Here is a 19764-nt window from a genome sequence, read left to right on the forward strand (position 1 = left end):
GCATATCAACAACCAAAAGGCAAATGCGTTATAATATGATTATAAACTTTAAATTTAATCATAGAATAGAAATCATTCTATGATTTAATCAACACATGTGAGTTAGACAATTATAATTTTCGAAACATGTAAAATATTTTCATTTGATTTGATGAAGTGCCGACTGCAGAGCCTACTCCCACGTGTTTGTTTCCAATATTTTCGCCTTACTTCCTAAATCCACTCATCTTTCAGTATCGGTTCTGTCTGAAAGAAAACCATGCATAGATACCATGCATTTATTCCCTATCTCATGTTGAAACCAAATGCCACACAAATATTGTCGCCTTTTCCGAAGACACTGCCTTTACACAATTGAATTCAATGTTATTCTTTTCAAAACCAGAAGTGCAGTCCCCGCCAGCGCCAACGTTTCCCTGCCGTGAAGGAAATTTCTCTCAAAATCCCATCAGTATAGCGATCGTATCATTCCTATGACCTGGCAACAGAAAAGAAATTGATAAAAGTTGAAGCACGTTCTAGCGGTTAAATTTCAATCGTGTTTTGGTTGTTTGTTTATGGTTTTGTATAGTTTGCCTATAATTTGAAATATGTATAATTTATAAAATTTGTATTAGACAAACTGAAGTTATGGAGAGAAACGTACTTTTATGATTACTTGTTCTTATGAGCAAGAAATATTACGGTACTGATATACTCCAAAGAACCGTGAATTAAGGTTCTTGGTAGTACCGTAAGGTGAACAGATTACAGATTTTAAACGGGGCATTTTTCAGGTTTTTTTGAAAGAAAAGTGGGTAACGGTTCCGATTTTTTTTCAAATACTCCTAGCAGGAAGACTAATTATCGTACAATTTTGGTAATCAATGTCACACGAAATTTGAACCTTCCTTAAAGTAATGAGCACTGTTTCGATTTCGAAAAAGTTATGGTAACAGTTCGTTATATCGGAGACACATTAAAATCAGATATTTTGTGTTTCTCATGGTTCGTACTTATGAATTGTGTCTTGCGGAACATAGTTCAAGGTGCCATTATGCTTTTTACACGAAAACACGCAATTTTTCACATTCTGAGTGTTTTTTTTGTTCCTTTCTTCGCTTCCGGAACGCACAATATGGCGGGCACATCTTGACTCACGTTGTGGGTATGCAGTTTTTCAGCCTTCTTCACCGAAAAATACCTACTATCGTGTTTGTCACCGGTGGAAATTATACACTATGCATGGGTAGCTGACGAATTGAATGGTCCATGAACCATTGACGGATAGCCCCACGAACCATTCACGGATAGCTCCACAAATTATTCACGGATATCTCCACGAACCATTATGCATGGTAGCAGAGTGATAGCCCCATGAACCATTTCCATAAGGTTAGGTTAGGTTAGGTTAGGTTTGGTTGGGTTAGGGAAGCATAGTAAAAAAAAAAAAGGAGTTTGAAATACTGACAGTGGGTTAGGTAACGGTTCCGATTGTTTTATGATTTCTCCTAGCACAAAGACTAATTATCGTAGAATTTTGGAAATCATTGTTCCATGAAATTTGAACCTTCCTTAAAGTAATGAGCACTGTTTGGACTCGAAAAAAGTTATTTATGTTGAAAAAGAACAATTTGAAAATTACCTTACGCATTTCTCATGGACAAGATATTCTCCGTCGACAAGCGACAGTAAATATCGTAGAAGTAAATCAGAACCTTAGTAGAATGCATTTACGGACTTTATTTTAATGCTAAGGGAACCAAACCTAACCTGCCTAACCTAACCACGAAAGCATACATTGAACAAAACCTTCAGTAATTGCTAAGACTCCGCAGTATGTGTTAACAGACATACATCGAAATCGAACTATGTAAAAATTGCATTCGTAGCATGATGAAATTGCAATAAAACAAAAGGAACTTGGGCCATGGGTTACGTCATCCAACGTGCAGAGCATGCAGTTCACGTAGCAAAAGCAATGGTAATTGTGCGTCGGTGAGTTATTTCTCTTGAAAAATACATGATTTCCCGGTCAAATAGATTCCACGATGAAAGAAAATACCTTGACGGATGTTAGAAACTCATTTCCGTAAGTAGTTTTGGTAAAATTTTACTATCCTTCGTACACCTATAACTTAACTTGCATTGTTTTACAAAGAAAATTGTAATGTTTCGTGGCGCTATCCATGAATGGTTTTTGGGGTTATCCGTCCCGGAATCGGTGGGAAATTTAAACAAAAAAAATATTTTCATTTGAAATTTTTGAGACCAAATTTCCCACCGATTCCAGGCTCCGCCCCTGGGGTAATTGACCTACCACTAACGCGGCCCCGCCTCCGCTCCGGCTACCCGGCTTTCCCTATAGAGTCCCTGTTAAAGGCATGTTAGAAATTGGAGTCACCTGCCCCCAAATGAGCCTCAACTTTTAAATTTGAAGAAATCCATTTTCAGGATACGGAAAACTTACCTGAATTTCACCACGCATCCACGACACATCATATTAGACATATCCCCACAGCCCATTCCTGTTAACGAGTAGCTTACATTCACTGCCACATTTTCGACATTCCTTTCCTTTCTTCACGATCCCGTGTTCAATTAAATTAAAAAATCCACTGGATCTTCCACACCTGGTACGAATTTCACCATGCATCCACGACACGTCATGTTTCTAACTTTCGTGGCAAACACAGACAGTTCGAAACACTGGATACCCAATGAACATGATGACATACGAAGGTGTACGCACCAAAGGCTATTGTCCGTCAGAGAATTAATTTACAAAAAAGAACATGAATTTCCGCTATGAAACATTCCCACATCACACAAAACACCTTCCCGATGTTAGACAATGCTACAGGAACTTATTACGGTAAGTAGTTTCTTCTGTAAAAATGAAGAAATTTGTCCGAAGCTTAGTAAATTAGTACCAAAACAACTTAAAAATTACCTTACGCAAAGCATGTGCGCTTCCCACGGACAATGTATTTTCCATTGACAAGCAACTTTAAATATCGTAGACTAGTGGGAATTAATGTATAAGTAAATCGGAACCTTAGTAGAATGTATTTAGGGACTTTATTTTAATGCTAAGAGAACCAAACTTGGCCAGCCTAACCTAACTGCGAAAGCATAGGCCTATATTGAACAAAATCTTAAGTAATCGCTATACTCCGCAATATGTGTTAACAGAAATAAATCAGAGTCGAACCTTGTTAAAATTGCATTCATAGCATGATGTAATTGCGGTAACACTTCGATATGATCCCAACGGATTTCTTCATTTTTGCAAAAGAAACGACTTATGGAAACTCATTTCCGTAAGTAGTTTCTTTAGAAGTTCGTGGAGGTATTTTCTTTCATCGTGGAATGTATTTCACCAGGAATTCATGCATTTTTAAACAGAAGTATCTTTCCAACGCACAATTGCCATTGTTTTAATGTCCTTTCACTACGTGAACCAGATGTTGCGTACATTTGATGACGTAACCCCTTGTCAGTGTTTCCAATCATGCTGTTGTTTTGCAAGAAGACAATTTTAACTATGTTTGCCTAACCTAACCTTGCCGTGCATGGTTTGTGGGGCTATCCGTGCATGGTTCGTGAGGCTATCCGTGAATGGTTTGTGGGGCTACGTGTGCATGGTTCATGGGGATTTTTTGGTTGAGAAGGTTGGAAATACTGCATACCCACTGATGATCTACCACACTAGTCAAGCTGTCTCGCCATATTGTGTGTTTTGCAAGCGAAAAAAGGAAGAACAATAATTACCCCTCATGTCAAACATTCAAATTATTTTCATTAAAAAAGCAAAATACCACCTTAAAGAATCTTTTGCAATGCAGAATAGGTGAGTACGAATGTTAAAAATCACGAAAGAAACGAGTGAGAGGTGTTTGGACCATACCGAAGTAGTAATGAAATCGCAATAAAACAAAAGGAACTTGGGCTAAAAAAAATTTGAAAAATATTAATAAATAAATAAGTAGCCTACTGTGTAAATAACTTACATAATATGGTGATATGCACTGCACTCCAACAAAACAGTCCTTTAGAATTAGAAGTCATTCATTAATATTTTGTCGATGAATGGATCATCTTCAGTACATATCCTTCTTTTCAAATAACATTTTGTAAAAGTTTACCCACATGTGATTAAAGTTCACCTTATTGATGAACTTAGCTTTCAAAGTTTGTACTGAAAGACCATCCCTTCTTGCCGATGCAAGGAGCGACAAAAGTCATCACATGATTCGCTTTTTATACTTCCACATAACTGCAGCGATACACCTGAGCATCCTTGATTTGCATCGAGCAGTTGCTTTTGGTTTACAGAGTTCTGGTAGATTTTTCATTCGAAGCACGAAAACGGTTGTGTGCTTGAGATCAGATGTTCAGCCCTGTAAGTAGATATTTTGCAGCCTCAGCCAGATTTGTGGTTTTAGACCTCCCCACACACACACACACACTACCAAGTACCAACATTTTATATGTAACCGTTCGATATTTTCTTTTTATGCCGTGGTTTATGATATTTACTTCCTACAAATTTTGAAATGAGGTAACAAAGAAAAACTCATTTAAAATAATACAGGTTGTATTTTAAGATTTGTAGTTGGAACACCATATGCTGGGGTTTGTAGACCTAATTTTATAAGGATAATAGGGCATGATGTTTTGCTATTCAAAATATTATTAGCGACATAATACCCGTTCACACCTTACATACGTGAAGTAGATGGCACCAGTAGCCCATATCCAAGACAACAGTAAACAAATGGCTGCTCGTAAACAAAGAATCATAATACAGGAGTACACACAGTGCAGCATACTACTTATTTATAATGATCTGGAAACAGGTCACCAATATGTAAATTTTACTGATACTGGTATAGTTTTGATATAAACTTATCTGGTACCGATGGTTGATAGTGAACTGTTATATAAAATCTAAACATTTTGTCTATTTTTTCTTGTATGTACGCATTGCTTGCATTGTAGAATTATTTCTCTTGTAGACTACAGTTGTTACAACAAAAAACAAGAGAAATAATTAAAATTAATAAAAATCACCATTAGAAATGAAAATATAAAATAAAGTATGATGAAACTAATCAGTGTACATATTTGTAATAATAACAATAATCCCTTCAGTTATCATCCGAGGTTCATCCTTGGGCTTTTCTACCACATACCTCTTGTCATTAGCTCCATGCATAAGAGCATACATAAGGATAAGCATAAAGGAGAACTAATGAAAATTAAAGTACAGGTATGCACAAAATTTCAGGTGAACCTATTTCAATGAAATGAAGTCAGGAGCTATTTATAGAAATTGCAGATTTAAAAGAGTTACCAACAACTGATCTATTTTGTTTGGATATAATTACCTAGATCCAATTAGCCAGTATCCTCCCTACTTATTAGTATTGCTCTATATGCATAGTATAGCTAATGTGACTGTGTATACAATTTTGTCTTCTGTGTATTTATATTTATTTCTGTATTATTTCATCAAAATAGAAAATGTGGAAGGTGATTCCTCTTCAGCTGCACCTTCTGCTACCAAAGTAAATATCATTCTCGTAGCAGTGAATCCAGTACCTTTGTGAATCAGCATATTTGGATGAGTGGGTGAAGGAGTTAGGAAATGTGTCTTGATGGTAACGATTTTTTAATATTCTACACAGTAACATAATCGTCTACATTTTGGTAGCTCTACAATGATCAATGGTTCTTGTGTTGAGTGTTTAAATTGTAACACAAATTGTCTTATAAAAGAGAGGAGCTGGAATGAATTAAACATGGCCACCATTTCTAAACCACATGTGTTAGTAATAAAATGTCAGTTTGAACTGTAGATACATAGGCAAAACCATACAAAAACTTTTTTGAACAGGTTAAGCGACCATTTAATTCAAAATTGGACCACTTCTTATGGATTGAGCCAGTGGTTTGATGTAGGGTGGGTGATCGTACCATGGCAGCGAGAAAAGTCACTCATGAAACATTCATTTCCGTGCTTGTTTGCTTTCTGTTGGAATCATTCAGGTGTTGAGGTTAACTGTTTATATTTTTGTTCTTTACTGGGTATTTATATCTCTACAATTCTCAATTTTATGCTTTAATTAACCTAACAGGTATTCAAACAACATAAAAGAACCAAAATGGAAACATATATAAGCACTCTAATCAACAAATATACATAATTTTACTTAAATCTTAAGAACTAAGTAATGTGAGCAATCAATTATTATTCCTGCTGTGGTATGACCATGTACATGTGTTTCAATACCACAAGGTTTCCATGACCAGATTACGCTACTCATTTGTAGGTCCCATATGTTGGCCCAAACTTCATGAGAAAAGTTATGCCTCTCCCCAAGTAGACTCGAAGCGGTATGTGTCCTACAGCCCGAGTCCAAAGCCTGATGCTTTAGACCAGTGGTTCTCAACCTTTGTGAGCCTGCAACCCAGTAAATTAGTTTTTGAAAAGTCGATGCCCTGATGCCAACAACTTTGCTATTACTCATAAATAGCTTCCTATTTTTTTTTAACTTTATACGTTAATATTAAATTTCAATAGTGCATATTAATTAATAAATAAATTGTGGCATATTCATAGAGAGTATTAGTTCGATTATGTCTAGGCTTGTTGACAAATATAAAATTTTGTTTCTATGTATTAGTTAACAATGACTAGATCTAAAGAAATCTTTTAATTTACTCTGGTTAATGTCATTAAATTAATTTGGTAAGTGTTGATTTTTATTGGCATGTTCCTTTTCTGGCATCTTCATTAGAATATTTCCAATTCTATTTACATATTTGTTAATCAAAATTGTTGCGCAAACAAAATTGACCATGGTGCACCTCCAAATTTGGAGATGGGATCCAAGGTGCCCCCTGGTTAGATGGTGTGATTGCTCACCACCACTGTCACAAAAGCATTTTCTGTTATCACAGTCAAGCAAATCTGAACAAAAGGTTATCTTTCCAGGTGGTTGCCAGCTTGGGCTGCAAATCACTTCACTCTTCCTGCTGTAACTTGAGAAAGACCTAAATGTTAAGATTCAAATTTGAAGGCTGCACGGGTGATGGTTCTCTGTTACAGCTTTGCTTTCTCACCACCACTAGCAAGAAAGGATTTCCTCTTATCACTAGTGAACTCCAAATGAAATTTCATATTTTCAGGTGTGCCAAAAGAACCTCTTGCAGCCCAGTATAATTGATGCCAGGGCCCGGCACCGGATGGTGGCCCAGCAGTTGAAAAACACTGCCTTAGACTTCATGGCCATAGTGTGGAACTAATATGAACAATTGCAAAGAATTAAATAGCTAGACTAAGCTTGACTTGCTGAATGCTCAAAAAAGATATTCCCATTTTACATCAGGCTTGGTCATCTAATCGTATTTGCAAAAGAATGCTTTCATGTGCATGTCGCTGTAGCGAGCAGCTATGCTATGGTGGAAGGGAGGGAATGAATGAGGAAGATTCGTGAGTAACAGTGCAGTGTGACATTGTAATTATGGCAGAATAAACAAGACATGGTTCCGTGAAAAGGAGGATGACTTCCCTCACATGGGGAACAAGTCGGGGGAACGAGGTGGCCAATGAAGGAGAGGTCGATCCTCCGGAGTTGCACGGCCTATCCAACGTTGTTCCAATGCCCCATTGAGATGTCCCAAATGCTGCCATGGTAATGCGCAGTGGAACCATCCAATTGGAGAATTAAATCTGCGCTATCCTCTGCAAGCTGTGGAAGGAGACATAGTTGCAGTATATCAAGGAAAACAAGTCCTGTCACAGTACGTTCATGGAAGAAAAAGTGCCCATAAATCTTTTCATGGGAAATGACACAAAAGGCATTCGCTTTGGGAGAATCGCGTTCGTGTTCCACAAATTCATGGGGGTTAGCAGTTCCCCAAATCCTTACGTTGTGTCTATTCATTTTCCCTGAAAGGTGAAAAGTTGCTTCATCACTGTAAATTAAGCTCTCAGAGAACCCATCCGTTTCCATTAATGCGAGGAAATCAGCACAGAAGGATGCGCGCAAAGCATAATCAGTGTGTTTTAAGGCTTGAACTAGTTGCAAGCGGTGGGGTTTTATTTGTAAACGTTTCCGCAGAACCCACCAGACAGTTTTCTGTGGAAGTTCTCTCGCTGCCCGGTAGGTGGACTTCTGTGGACTCCGCACAAAACATGTGCGCACTCGTTCCACTGTCTCTTCCCCATTCGATGGACGGCCAGTCGATTTTCGTTTACAGATGCAGCCCGAATCTCTGAAATGTTCATACCACTTACGAATGGCCTTCCCCGTAGGTGGTTCTCTCCGATATTTGGTACGGAAATGCCGTTGCACACTAATCACAGACTTGTTCACATGATAATCAAGCACACAGAAAGATCTCTGTTCTCCAGTGAACGCCATTTTCCTGCTCGCTGCTGACTCCTAGCGGTAGAAAGTGGAAACACTGCATGGAAACTAAACTTTGAAAGTTAACCTTTCAAAGGGCATGTCTCACAATAACATATGTTTATTAGATTTCACAGAATAAATTTCTGTAATCGGGTCCATCATTTTGACTTACCCTGTACAATTAATAATTTTTCGTAGATTAGTACGTCCCGTAACATTTGTGACTTGTGTTTGTAGATGCATTTCTAGTCTCTGAGTACACATAATGGCAAATGTAAACTTCACACCTTAAATTAAATATGTATACCGTTCAATTGAATTTAATTAGAATTTTTGGATACATTGGAATCGCACAAACCTTTGCATTCTTAATATACTATTTGTGTGTATGTAGGTGATAAGGTGCGGTAACACGTAAGGTGGAAATTGAGAGAACATCTGCTTGTTCACTTGAATTTTTGGCAAGTTTGCCTTGAAAACCGGGAATTATACTTGAATTTTATCATGGTCCTATGGCCACCCTGATGTGAGTTGCTCAAGCCTGTCTTCTAACTTTGACACTGATTGGAAAATAATAGAGTGCACAAGAATGTAATGTAGCCGACATCAAAGATAATAGCAGGCCAAATGTCCATCATTATGTTCAGTCACTCCCAGTGCTCTAGTACCAAAATTTTCAGACCCTATATGCTAAGTTTTGTGTTACGTTAAGTGGAAGTCATGTTTCCATTAACTTTGCATTGCGTTTCCATTAAATATATGGATGAAATCAATTAGCTCCTAAGAAAAATGTTATTCATAGTAGAATATTGATGATGTTGATTATGATATACCTGTAATTGGCATAATGGGCATTTTGCAGTAATTGGCTTTATTATAACAAAAATATAAAATGCATATTTTAATGATTTCATTTAAATATAAAGGCTACAGTACTCATGTTATTATACCTTATTTTCTTGTTGATATTTTTATGAAATATATACTGTATACTGTAAATAACTTTAATAATACTTCTAATTTCAATAAAAATGAAAAACCTGAGGATATACTTACTTTAAAAAGTGAAAAAATGAAAAGAATAAGCAACAATTATCTTTTTCTCGTTCTGACCTTGTTTATAACTGAAATACAACAGACCTCAATTGCGATAGGACCCTTTATAATTCACAGCAAATTGTTGCGGGAAGAAGAAGAGAGAACATTGTTGAGATTTTCTCATGCAGCTTACCATTATCCATTATCTTTGCTGCTAATTGTACACTGCATTGTATACAAGCTTGTGTGTTGGCATGTGCAATAAAGTGATTCAAATGTAAGTTTATTAATTTCACGTTATGATTAAAACAATAATGTTTGTATTTTCTATATAGTGCCATTATGACAGTATCTATATCATTTATATCTATTCTTCATATACATTGTAATTTAACCATGATGATGTACTGTAATGACCTCTCGTTGACCTGTGATATTTAGACATGATGTGCAGATCTTCAATCAGTTTAGGGTTTTAAATTGATATCTGTGTATGGCATAAAAATGTTCCAGGAGAGAGAACATTGCTGTGCAGAATGTTGTCATACTCATGTAAATAACTCCTTGCACAACTTGCTGAACAGAATGTATTTTCCTTGGTAATAAAAAAAAGCAAATCTGTAGTGACAAATGAGCACACATATAGTTTTAAAAAAAAAAAAAAGAAACAATGTTTTGCCAGCTTTTGGTGAGCATTATCCAGGTAATAATAGATGAAGTGCACTGTTGTAAAAATGGTATGTTTATCAACGCTCCATCCATTATGGTCATATGTATTTTCATGTGGTGTATACTGTTTATGACAAGAACATTATAGTATTCACATAAATAACTTTTCATGCCATGTACTGAACAGTACATCTTCTTCCTCAACCCATCTTAACTGTTTTTTGATAATGCCAGTTCATTTTTATAGTTGTCGTCAGTGGTGTGCCCAAAGGGGGGGGGGTTGATGGGGGTTACAATGCCCCCCTTTGGCCCAGTATTCCTGAAAAAAGAATGTCAAAGGTAGGCAAATATGACAAAATGAGGACTGAGTACCAAGAAAAAGAATGCATAACCCCTCCCTTTTGAAAATCCTGGGCACGCCACTAGTTGTCATACTACGTGACTCACATGCTGCTAGATATTTTTCCAACACACTGTATTCTTGTGTTTATTAGTTTATATTTGCATGGATTGCTAGATTTAACATACAAATAAGTTCTGAATTACAAAAGTTATGTTTGTAAAGATGTGCGAACATAAAGTAAAATGGTTCCCAATTTTTTCTAAAACAATATGATGAATCAAACCAAATATACAAAAAATACAGTCTTCAAAAAATCTTTTTTGAAAACATAGAATTGTTGACATAATGAGCATTTATTCACCACCCATCTCTTATCTCCCTTCCCCCTTATTTCAGCTCAAGGAGTGACCACAACACCTGTATATGGTAGCCCAAAACCTAAGGCCACCAGAGTAGGATGTGTATCACAAGAACTCGCACTGTAAAAAAGTGCTCCCCTGTGCCATGAAGACGTATAGGAGGTGTGGGGTTAGGGCCCCACACTTTCTTGATCTCAGTCAAGGTGGGGGTGGTGTGATCAGCACCACGCCCCAGGCTGTCTTTACCCTCCGTGTTTCCTCCAGGTATCCTCTTTATACAATGCTGGGAAGGGTGCCGGAGCTGCTTGAACAGGTTGAAAAAGTCCCGGTTCTCCCCCGTCGGGGATCGAACCTGGGTCTTTTGCATGATAGTCAGAATCCCTAAAGACTGAGCTACCGTGGCTCACTCGCACTGTTAGGAAACATTTAACAATGAACATCACTTCAAATAATACCACTACTAACTAGCTTGTTTTGATTTAGATATGACAACTAGAGCATGGTTGGAGGTATTGTTAACACATAATCTCTATATGCTAACTGACAATCAAGATGTATCCGTAAATTCAAGATTCTTAGATTATTATCTAACAGCGTGAGTAATCATGGGTTAACTATATGTTTGCTGTGTTTGTTGTTAAAGACTTGGTTTTATACAAGTAAGGAAATGCACCATCGTACTTAAGTTATCCTTATTTATTCAACTACAAAATAAGCTTAATTTCTTTAGGTCATTACTTAGTCAAGTAATTAAATATGTATATTTATTTTTCTTGCTTTTAGAACTCTCGGTAGAGATCACTGTAGACACACTCATCAGATTTCAACTCAACGTAACACCCAAGAAAGCCCCAAACATCACTAAAGAATATGTCAAGTTGAAACAAGGTTATACGGAAACATATCGAACAGAACTATGTGAAGTAAAGAGCTATTGAAATGGCAGTTTTTCACTCGACACAAGAACCAGTCGGAGTCTAAATGAAACTTGTGATCCCTGATAAGGTGCTGGATCATCATCTGAAAGCAGCATGTTTCCATTCAGTCCAGCAATCTTCAGAAGCAACTGTAGGAACATGCGGTGTATTTCCAAAACAGGCAGACATCTTAGAGGTAGGTATGTAAACAAAAAAAATTTAATAATTGAACTTACTCAAGTGCTAACTAACCACAGCTTTTTTGTGCAGGAATGCAGTGTAATGCAAAAACAGTTTCGAATGATGTTTGACAGCTGCCATTCAACGACAGCATTTTACACTTAAAAGTACAATTTCAGTGCTAAATCATGATTTATGATTTTTCATGTAAATGTACAGCTAATATACTTCCCACATGTTGCTTGCGTCTGCTGACAAAATTTTGTCCAACTAGCTTTGCCTGCTAAGGTGATATGTCCCTAAAATGGCACTTCTTCACTTAACCACTGTAGACACACTCATCAGATTTCAACTCAACATAACACCCAAGAAAGCCCCAAACATCACTAAAGAATATGTCAAGTTGAAACAAGGTTATACGGAAACATGCCGAAGAGAACTATGTGAAGTAAAGAGCTATTCAAATGGCAGTTTTCCACAGCTGCCATGCAACGACAGCATTTTACACTTAAAAGTACAATTTCAGTGCAGTAATCGCCAGTCATAACTCCACAAATGCTGCATATGACCAATATTGGTTGCAAATGACAGATTGGCATAGCATCAGTCATCAGAAGTCTAATTATGACCCTTCAGTAATTTCTTATATATTTTTCTCACCGAAAAGTGGCAGTCTGGTAAAATGTTGATGCTGCCTTCCGCCATTTATTAATTTATTCAATTTTTTGTAGGGAGTAAAGTGATAATGTTAAGCATGGAAAAATATCTCAATGGACGAGGCTTTACAATGTAGAAATAAATATCTCTTACAGTCTTCATGATAAAAATTTACAAAGTTTGGGCTGTGAAACTTTTGAAACACACTATATAAGAGATAGATGTAGACATATTTCAGATAAAATGTTTAATTGCTAATAAAATAGACAACGTTTATCTTGTTTGGACAATGCTATGTGCATAACCAACTTTCTCCTTTGTCGTTAAAAGTGCCTTAGTGTGATAGCCTGAGGAAACACGTCTGTTAGTGACACGTGACAGCAACAGTGTTGCCAGTGTCCTTCGTAATATTGTGAAAACATCTATTTTTGGAACAGCCCATTTATTCCCTTGTGCAATGTTTTTGAAACTTTGTCAAAGTTCTTTTTCTGTCAAATTCAATAGATGGCCATCCAAATTGTTCGTTGGTATTGTGAAATGTTGCAATAATTTATCTCAGTGAGTTCTGTGCATTAGCATACACGATTTGCAAAAAAAAAATTCTGGCTTTTGGCAACACTTTGCTTATATGTTATTAAAACATGCATGTTCTTACATATGTTTGTCTCTCTACATTTTCCCAATATACAGGGCATTCTCTTGGCAGAAAGCGTTTCTTCTCATTCCGTTTCGCTATTCCATTATACGGTCGTAAACACTGGGTTGTGTGACTTTTCGGACACTCTGTACAATGGTATTAGTGTAATATAGAATGAAGTATTTGCAAATTTCAGTAATCAAGTTTTCTCCTCGATGTTTTACCAAAGTACAAGTATTGGTGAAAACAATCACCCTTAACGAAATTTTGTTTACTTTAAATTTGTTGTGTTAGAACAATCAATATTTCACAACAAAGAGTCAGTTTATTTTTAGTAGTGAGCTCTGTGATTTGTTCTTATGCTGGTGTTCTTGTAAATAGGTGGTCAGTGAGCCAGCTTTTGCAAAGTGCACATCAAACAGACATTAAAAATGGAGAGACAGAAGCATCACTCATATGATACAGCACTTAAACATAAAGTTATTTTGTGTGCTGAGGAATTTGGAAACTGTGAATCCGGTTGACCGTTTACCGTAAGTGAAGTTTTTGTTTGTCATTGGAGATGTCAACGACAGCAATCTGTCGTTATCAGCCTCTCTCTTATACATGGGAAGACGTGGTACAGTCTCCTGCCGTGGAGGCTGTTAGTACATTCTTCCACTCCTGGATGATCTTGGAGTTGGTTCTGCAATGCATATCTGCCAATTACTTTGTGAATTATCTCCATTGGCCTTCCTTGCACCAGTATATGGTGGTTCTGTGTTTGATTATTTGGTCTTCATTTGTGATGTTATTTTTATACATATGTTGTATATTTGAGATAGTCTTCTCAGTTTGGTCCGTCGAAAGAAACTATCACATTGTAGATTATGAATATGCATGGGTTTATAAGCTACATAGCAAATCTGAATGTGTTCAAACCTATTGCTACCAATTTCTTTATTACAGACTCAGCTTTTGAAGTTACGTAATCCATGTCATTGTTGGGCCTCCCCCATGGCACAGTGGTAGCGTCATTGCCTTGTAATCAAGGTGTCCCGGGTTCGATACCCGGTGGAGGCACAAGTGGTTCGGATCCCACTTTAAACTGTAGGTCCAGTCCCGATTAGCCTTACTGTGCATAAAGTGGACTTAAAACACCAACTCAAACTCCATGTCATTGTTGCATTTCTCATAATTTCACACCTAGATATTTAGCTTCCTTTACTCTTCTAAATTTTTTCTCTTGAGTTTTATCTTTGGGTATTTATTAGCATTTTTATTAGCATTCAGCATTATACGTGAATTATTTTCTCCAGGAATATTACGTGAATTTTTCTCCATAGACGTGAAAAATTGCAACTTTGATTAATCCAGATCCCATTGAATTTATACATTCTTAATAATGCTCTGAGACAAGTTTTTCACAGTTTAGTTTTTTCTCGAGGAAGAAAAAAAAAGCTGCTTGGAATATAAAGCAGAATTCTCTCAATTTGTTTACTTTGTTAGTGTCCTTTACAAAATAATCTATCTGACAGACTGAAGATTATTGCAGGATAAGAAATCTTGAATCTGATTAGGTAAATTTGAGTTTGAAATTCATATAGAAGTAAAGGGCCTCCCTGATGCCCCAGTGGTAACATCGTCACCTTGTAATGAAGGGGTCCTGGGGGAGGCACATAGTGGTTCGGATACCACTTGAAACTGTAGGTCCAGTCCCGATTAGCCTTACTGTGCATAAAGTGGACTTAAAACACGAAATAAATCAATCAATCAATCTTATAAAAGTAACAATTTTTCGTACATTAATATATCCCTTAACATTTGTGACTTGTGTTCGTTGATTTATTTCGAATCCCAGTATGAAATGGCAAATGTAAACTCAGCACCTTAAATTAAATATTTTAAATATACAGGGTGTCATTTTTATTGCACCCACGGACCACAGAAGTGTATAGAGGACATCAAAACAAACACCTTTTCTCAGTAACATTTTTCTCGTTAGTGCATAATTTCAGCGCTACAGTCGTTCAAAGAAGCCCGTTTTGCTGCCAGAATGCTGGCAACCACACACAACATTTGACTGCATTTGTGACGTCATATCCCGTCATGGAGGGATGCATTCCAGGGTTGCCAAGAACACACACATTCTGTGAAAAATGACATAGCGACAATCAGCCACATTATGTACTTTAAAACAAAACGAGAAAACACGTTCTGTAAACTAACAGGAAGTAAACAAACGATACTAAAAATGGTAGAAAGAAAAAAAATAGAATTCAGGTGGAAGTGGTCATATCGAACTTTGTCTCAGCTTACATGTCAAATATTTGCAAATCTAGTTACTAAGTTGGCATCTACAATTTAGTCAATCCACTTCATTCTTCTGATACTAGTTGTCTGTGACACACTGAACAGATGACAAAATAGATATGAAAGAACTAAAAATTCCAAAGGTAAACCAGACATAATATAATGTATATTCAGGGCATTATGAGGCAAATAGCAAAAATGGTTGAAAATACAGGGATATAAGTACAGGGGGTGGACAAAAATTTAGAAACACTCAACAAAAAACACATTCCCGTGACTAATATGGTTTAGGATAACCTTTGGCATGCAGAACTGCCTGCAGTCTTCTCGGAATAAACAAATAGAGATCCTGTATGGTTTTCAAGGGAATGTTGTACCATTCTTCCTGCAAAACATTGGCAAGTTCCGTTAACGATGATGGAGGTGGATACCTCGTGCACACAGATTTCTCTCCAACACAGACTACAAAGACTCAATAATATTGAGATCTGGTGATTGTGGTGGCCATGGTAGATGTGACACTTCATCGTCATGCTCAGAAAACCAGTCCTGGACGATGTGAACTGGGTGAACAGGAGCTTTGTTGGCTTGGTAAATGGCATCACCATTGGGAAACAAAGTTTGCACCATGGGATAGACCTGGTTGCTCAAAATGGTCACATAGTCCTTGGCAGTGACGTTACCTTGCAGGGTAGTGGTGGACCCCACAGAATACCACGATATGACTGCCCATACCATGATCGAACCCTGCTATGTTTCACTCTTGGCAGCAAACAATCTGAATCGTAAGCTTGGGCCGGCATTCTCCAGACATAATCTCGGCCACAAGTCGGAAAGAGTGTGAAGCAGGACTCATCTGACCAAATTACATTCTTCCACTGCCCCATAGTCCAGGTTTTATGACTTTGGCACCACTGTCTCCTCTTAATGGCATTTGGATCACTGATGAGTGGCTTAGGAATTGCAGCTCGTCCAGAAATACCCTGCTTGTGGAGCTCCCTTCATACTGTTTTGATGCTGACAGGGTTTGTGAGCATGACATTCAGTTGAGCAGTCACTTTTGCACCTGTAGTCTTGTTATTTTTCGTCACAATCCTACGCAATGTTCTGGCGTGTCTATCACTCAACACACATTTCCGTCCACGCTGATGTTTATCGGATGCAGTTTTTACAGTCGTTTTGTATGCAGCCATAATCTTAGATACCATGCCTCGCGAAACACCAAACACTTCTGCTACCTTGGTTATGGAAGCACCCACCATATGGGTTCCAACAATTTGTCCACATTCGAATTCTGTTAGCTCTGACATGATCAACATCTGCCAACTGCGCAGAACACTGTCTTCACAACAAATGAAGCTTGCAACGTAGTGCGAACGTTGGACAGGTAGTGGTATTGGGCATATACGGCAGTGCTACCTACAAACGTTGAAATAATGAACATGTGAATTCAGATGTGCATTTCACGAGGTGTTTCCATATTTTTGTTCACCCCCTGTAGTAGTAATACAAGCTTCCCGACGACAGTGTTTATCTATGCACCAGATACACATGTAATAGTTTACAACTGCGAACAAGGCAGTATATTTGCTACTGATTCATCATTACATTGTTAATGTGGTTGTACGTGTTTAGCAGCCGTAATGTAACAACGTGAACCTCGGATTCTTCCGTTATCAGTACAAAAGTACCACAAGGCATCTGGACACAAACCTGTAGATATCAACCTTGCAACGAGATTTGCAAATATTTGACGTGTAGCTGGGCGTAAACAACCACATGTAAGATGTAAGTCCAATAAAATTTATTGTTGTTGATATTTGACACGTAGGCTGAGACAAAATCCGATATTGACACTTCATTTTGAACCAACTGCAATTGACTTGATATATCGCTTGCAAATACACTTGATATAAATGTTGATTGCATTTGTGTATAACAAGATCTCGCTTTCATGTACACAACGATCTATTCTAATACACCATTCTTCCTTTCGAGTCTGCAAATACTGACATACATAAATCTAAGGTAATAAAAATTGCATAAAGCACTTGAAATACCTATCACTCAACCTAACCTTCATGCTTAAGGAATTACTTCGCAGACACAAAAGGAAGAAGCGTTAGTGGTCTTACATTATATACCCACTATCTGCATACCTACATACACACTGGCTATCAAGACTTACTTCATTACACACCTACATTTGCCTGAAGTGACATGGAATAATCTCTGGGATTACTGTAATTTTACTGTGGCAAGCTGGCCTAGTTCACCCCAGCATAACAACAGTGGATGCTGAGCAAACGTAAGACCTTCCCGACCTAGCAATATTCCAGAGTAGACAAACTCTTACTAGCTTGGAAAACCTCATATACTATCACACATAGTATAGGGCCACCAATGCAGAGACAGGCCCATTGTCCTAGGTGGAACTTCCACAACGTCTCCTACCAAACAGTAGGGAAAAACCTTATCGGGAGAGATACTACAGTTTTTCTTGCCATCTGTATAACAAGAATCCATGAGATATAGGGTGGAAACATAATAAAGTGCATTTAATGGGGAAAAAAAAAGTACTGCCTTGGTCAGTAACTATAGTGTCTTTAATATGGAAACAAGGCATAATCGTGTTACAGCAAGAATCCAAGTTACTTCAGGAAAATATAACGCAGGATATAACTAGTAGATAAAATAGGAGGTAAGGAGAATAAATAGCATTCATTCTGCAACCTAATCTATACAGCAGCGGTGATGGGACTATATGAATTCACAAGGTGCCATCTAACTGAAATCTGGTTGGCAGACTTTGGCACTCTAAGACCTGTTGGCCACAGGGTTTATCTAATTTACAGACAAGCACCTTTGAAAATATATAGCATTAATAAGGGTCCCTGGTTTGAATGCTGGCCTGGGAATGGGTGTTCTTGGTGACTGTCCCATCATCTTCATCTTCGAGAGTAGCCAAAAGTGGCAGAAAAGCGAAGTAAAATAAGCCAGTTCAGTGACCAAGTGTGTTAAGTGGCCGACTTTCGATCTTGCCACAGGAGTTCCCATGTTCTAATCTTGATCTGGGCATGGGAGTCCTTGTAAGTGTCCTTTCATTAATTTAATCACGTCATCACTAAATTGGCATCGTTGCTATTAGCCAGAAATTACAGAAAAGCGACTGAAAATAATAAAATTCAAAAACTTATGTACTATCCTGCAGCTGCCAGCATCTCTCCACTTTTGAATGGAAATTCGATATTGAAGCTTTAGTACAATATAATTGTTATGCGTATCTGGTCGTCAGTTTTTGGATGTAGTTGCATAGTTACTGTAACAAGTTTCAACAATGAAAAATAACTGTTGCATGTTAAACATTGTTGTGCTGTTTTCTGTTAGGTCACGTTCACTTACAAAATAATCTAGAATGTAAAAGAAGTAGTTTCAAACTTAAAGAAAGTAAATATTGAAACTGAACGTGAAGTTAGTAAATCTCTGGACTTAGCTAATTTTACTTTTTTTTTAATATAGCCATTTTGGCATCGTCGCTCTTTACCTGTATCAGTTCATTTTGAATTTCAGAACATTGATAATTATTGTAAATCTCATTTTATTGTGTAAGGCTGAAATGTTTTTGTGGTATTGGTCGTATTTCGAAAGAAATTTCACCAAATATATGTGGAGTTTCCTTAATTTTCTGTTGTTTCAGCTGTGTATAATGTTTCGTGATGTTCTCGAACCCCTAAATTATGAGAAGTCGAAAATTGTGTTTATGCTTAACAACCTTTGTAAGAGAACGTTTCATTGTTGTTGTTTGGCTTTCTGAATATTCTAAAATCACCCGGTTTATTTAAAATACTAAATAGTTGATGTATTCATTCAAATTGTAATGTCTCACTAGAATTTATAACCGGTTAAAAACATAATGTTGTGGTTTTATTGCCCACAAAAATTAACCCATTCCATCTATTTTTCTCACCTGTATTGATTACATTTTTTTTAAAAAAAAAAATAATAAGCCCATAGGATGCGAGACCCCTTCACCCACCCTTTAAAAGCCTCTGTTATCATAATTCCTCCCATTGTCACGGTAAACTGAAGGTCAGATATGAGGAGTGAAAATAATAAACAAAGAAATAAAAACGCCTTCTCTGCAGTGGTCTCAGGTCCGATTTCCTTTTAAGGCACCTTGTAGACTCGTTCTGATCCAAATTTAAACTGTAGGTCCAGTTCCGATTAGCCTATCATGAGCCTGCCAAATGTGGTGATAAAAATACAGAAC

The 19764-nt window shown here is 37.2% G+C and overlaps 1 long non-coding RNA gene across 1 annotated transcript; it reads left to right on the top strand.

The window, feature by feature from the left end:
* The first annotated feature begins 505 nt into the window (after window positions 1-505).
* On the top strand, window positions 506-13708 carry LOC145985779 (uncharacterized). Its single transcript, XR_014441448.1, has 4 exons — window positions 506-560; window positions 5506-5645; window positions 11595-11924; window positions 13584-13708. It is a non-coding gene; the product is annotated as an uncharacterized LOC145985779 (long non-coding RNA).
* Window positions 13709-19764: the final 6056 nt, after the last annotated feature.

This window comes from Lepisma saccharinum, chromosome 3, assembly GCF_977018435.1.
Source record: "Lepisma saccharinum chromosome 3, izLepSacc3.1, whole genome shotgun sequence".
Taxonomy (NCBI): Eukaryota; Metazoa; Arthropoda; class Insecta; order Zygentoma; family Lepismatidae; genus Lepisma; species Lepisma saccharinum.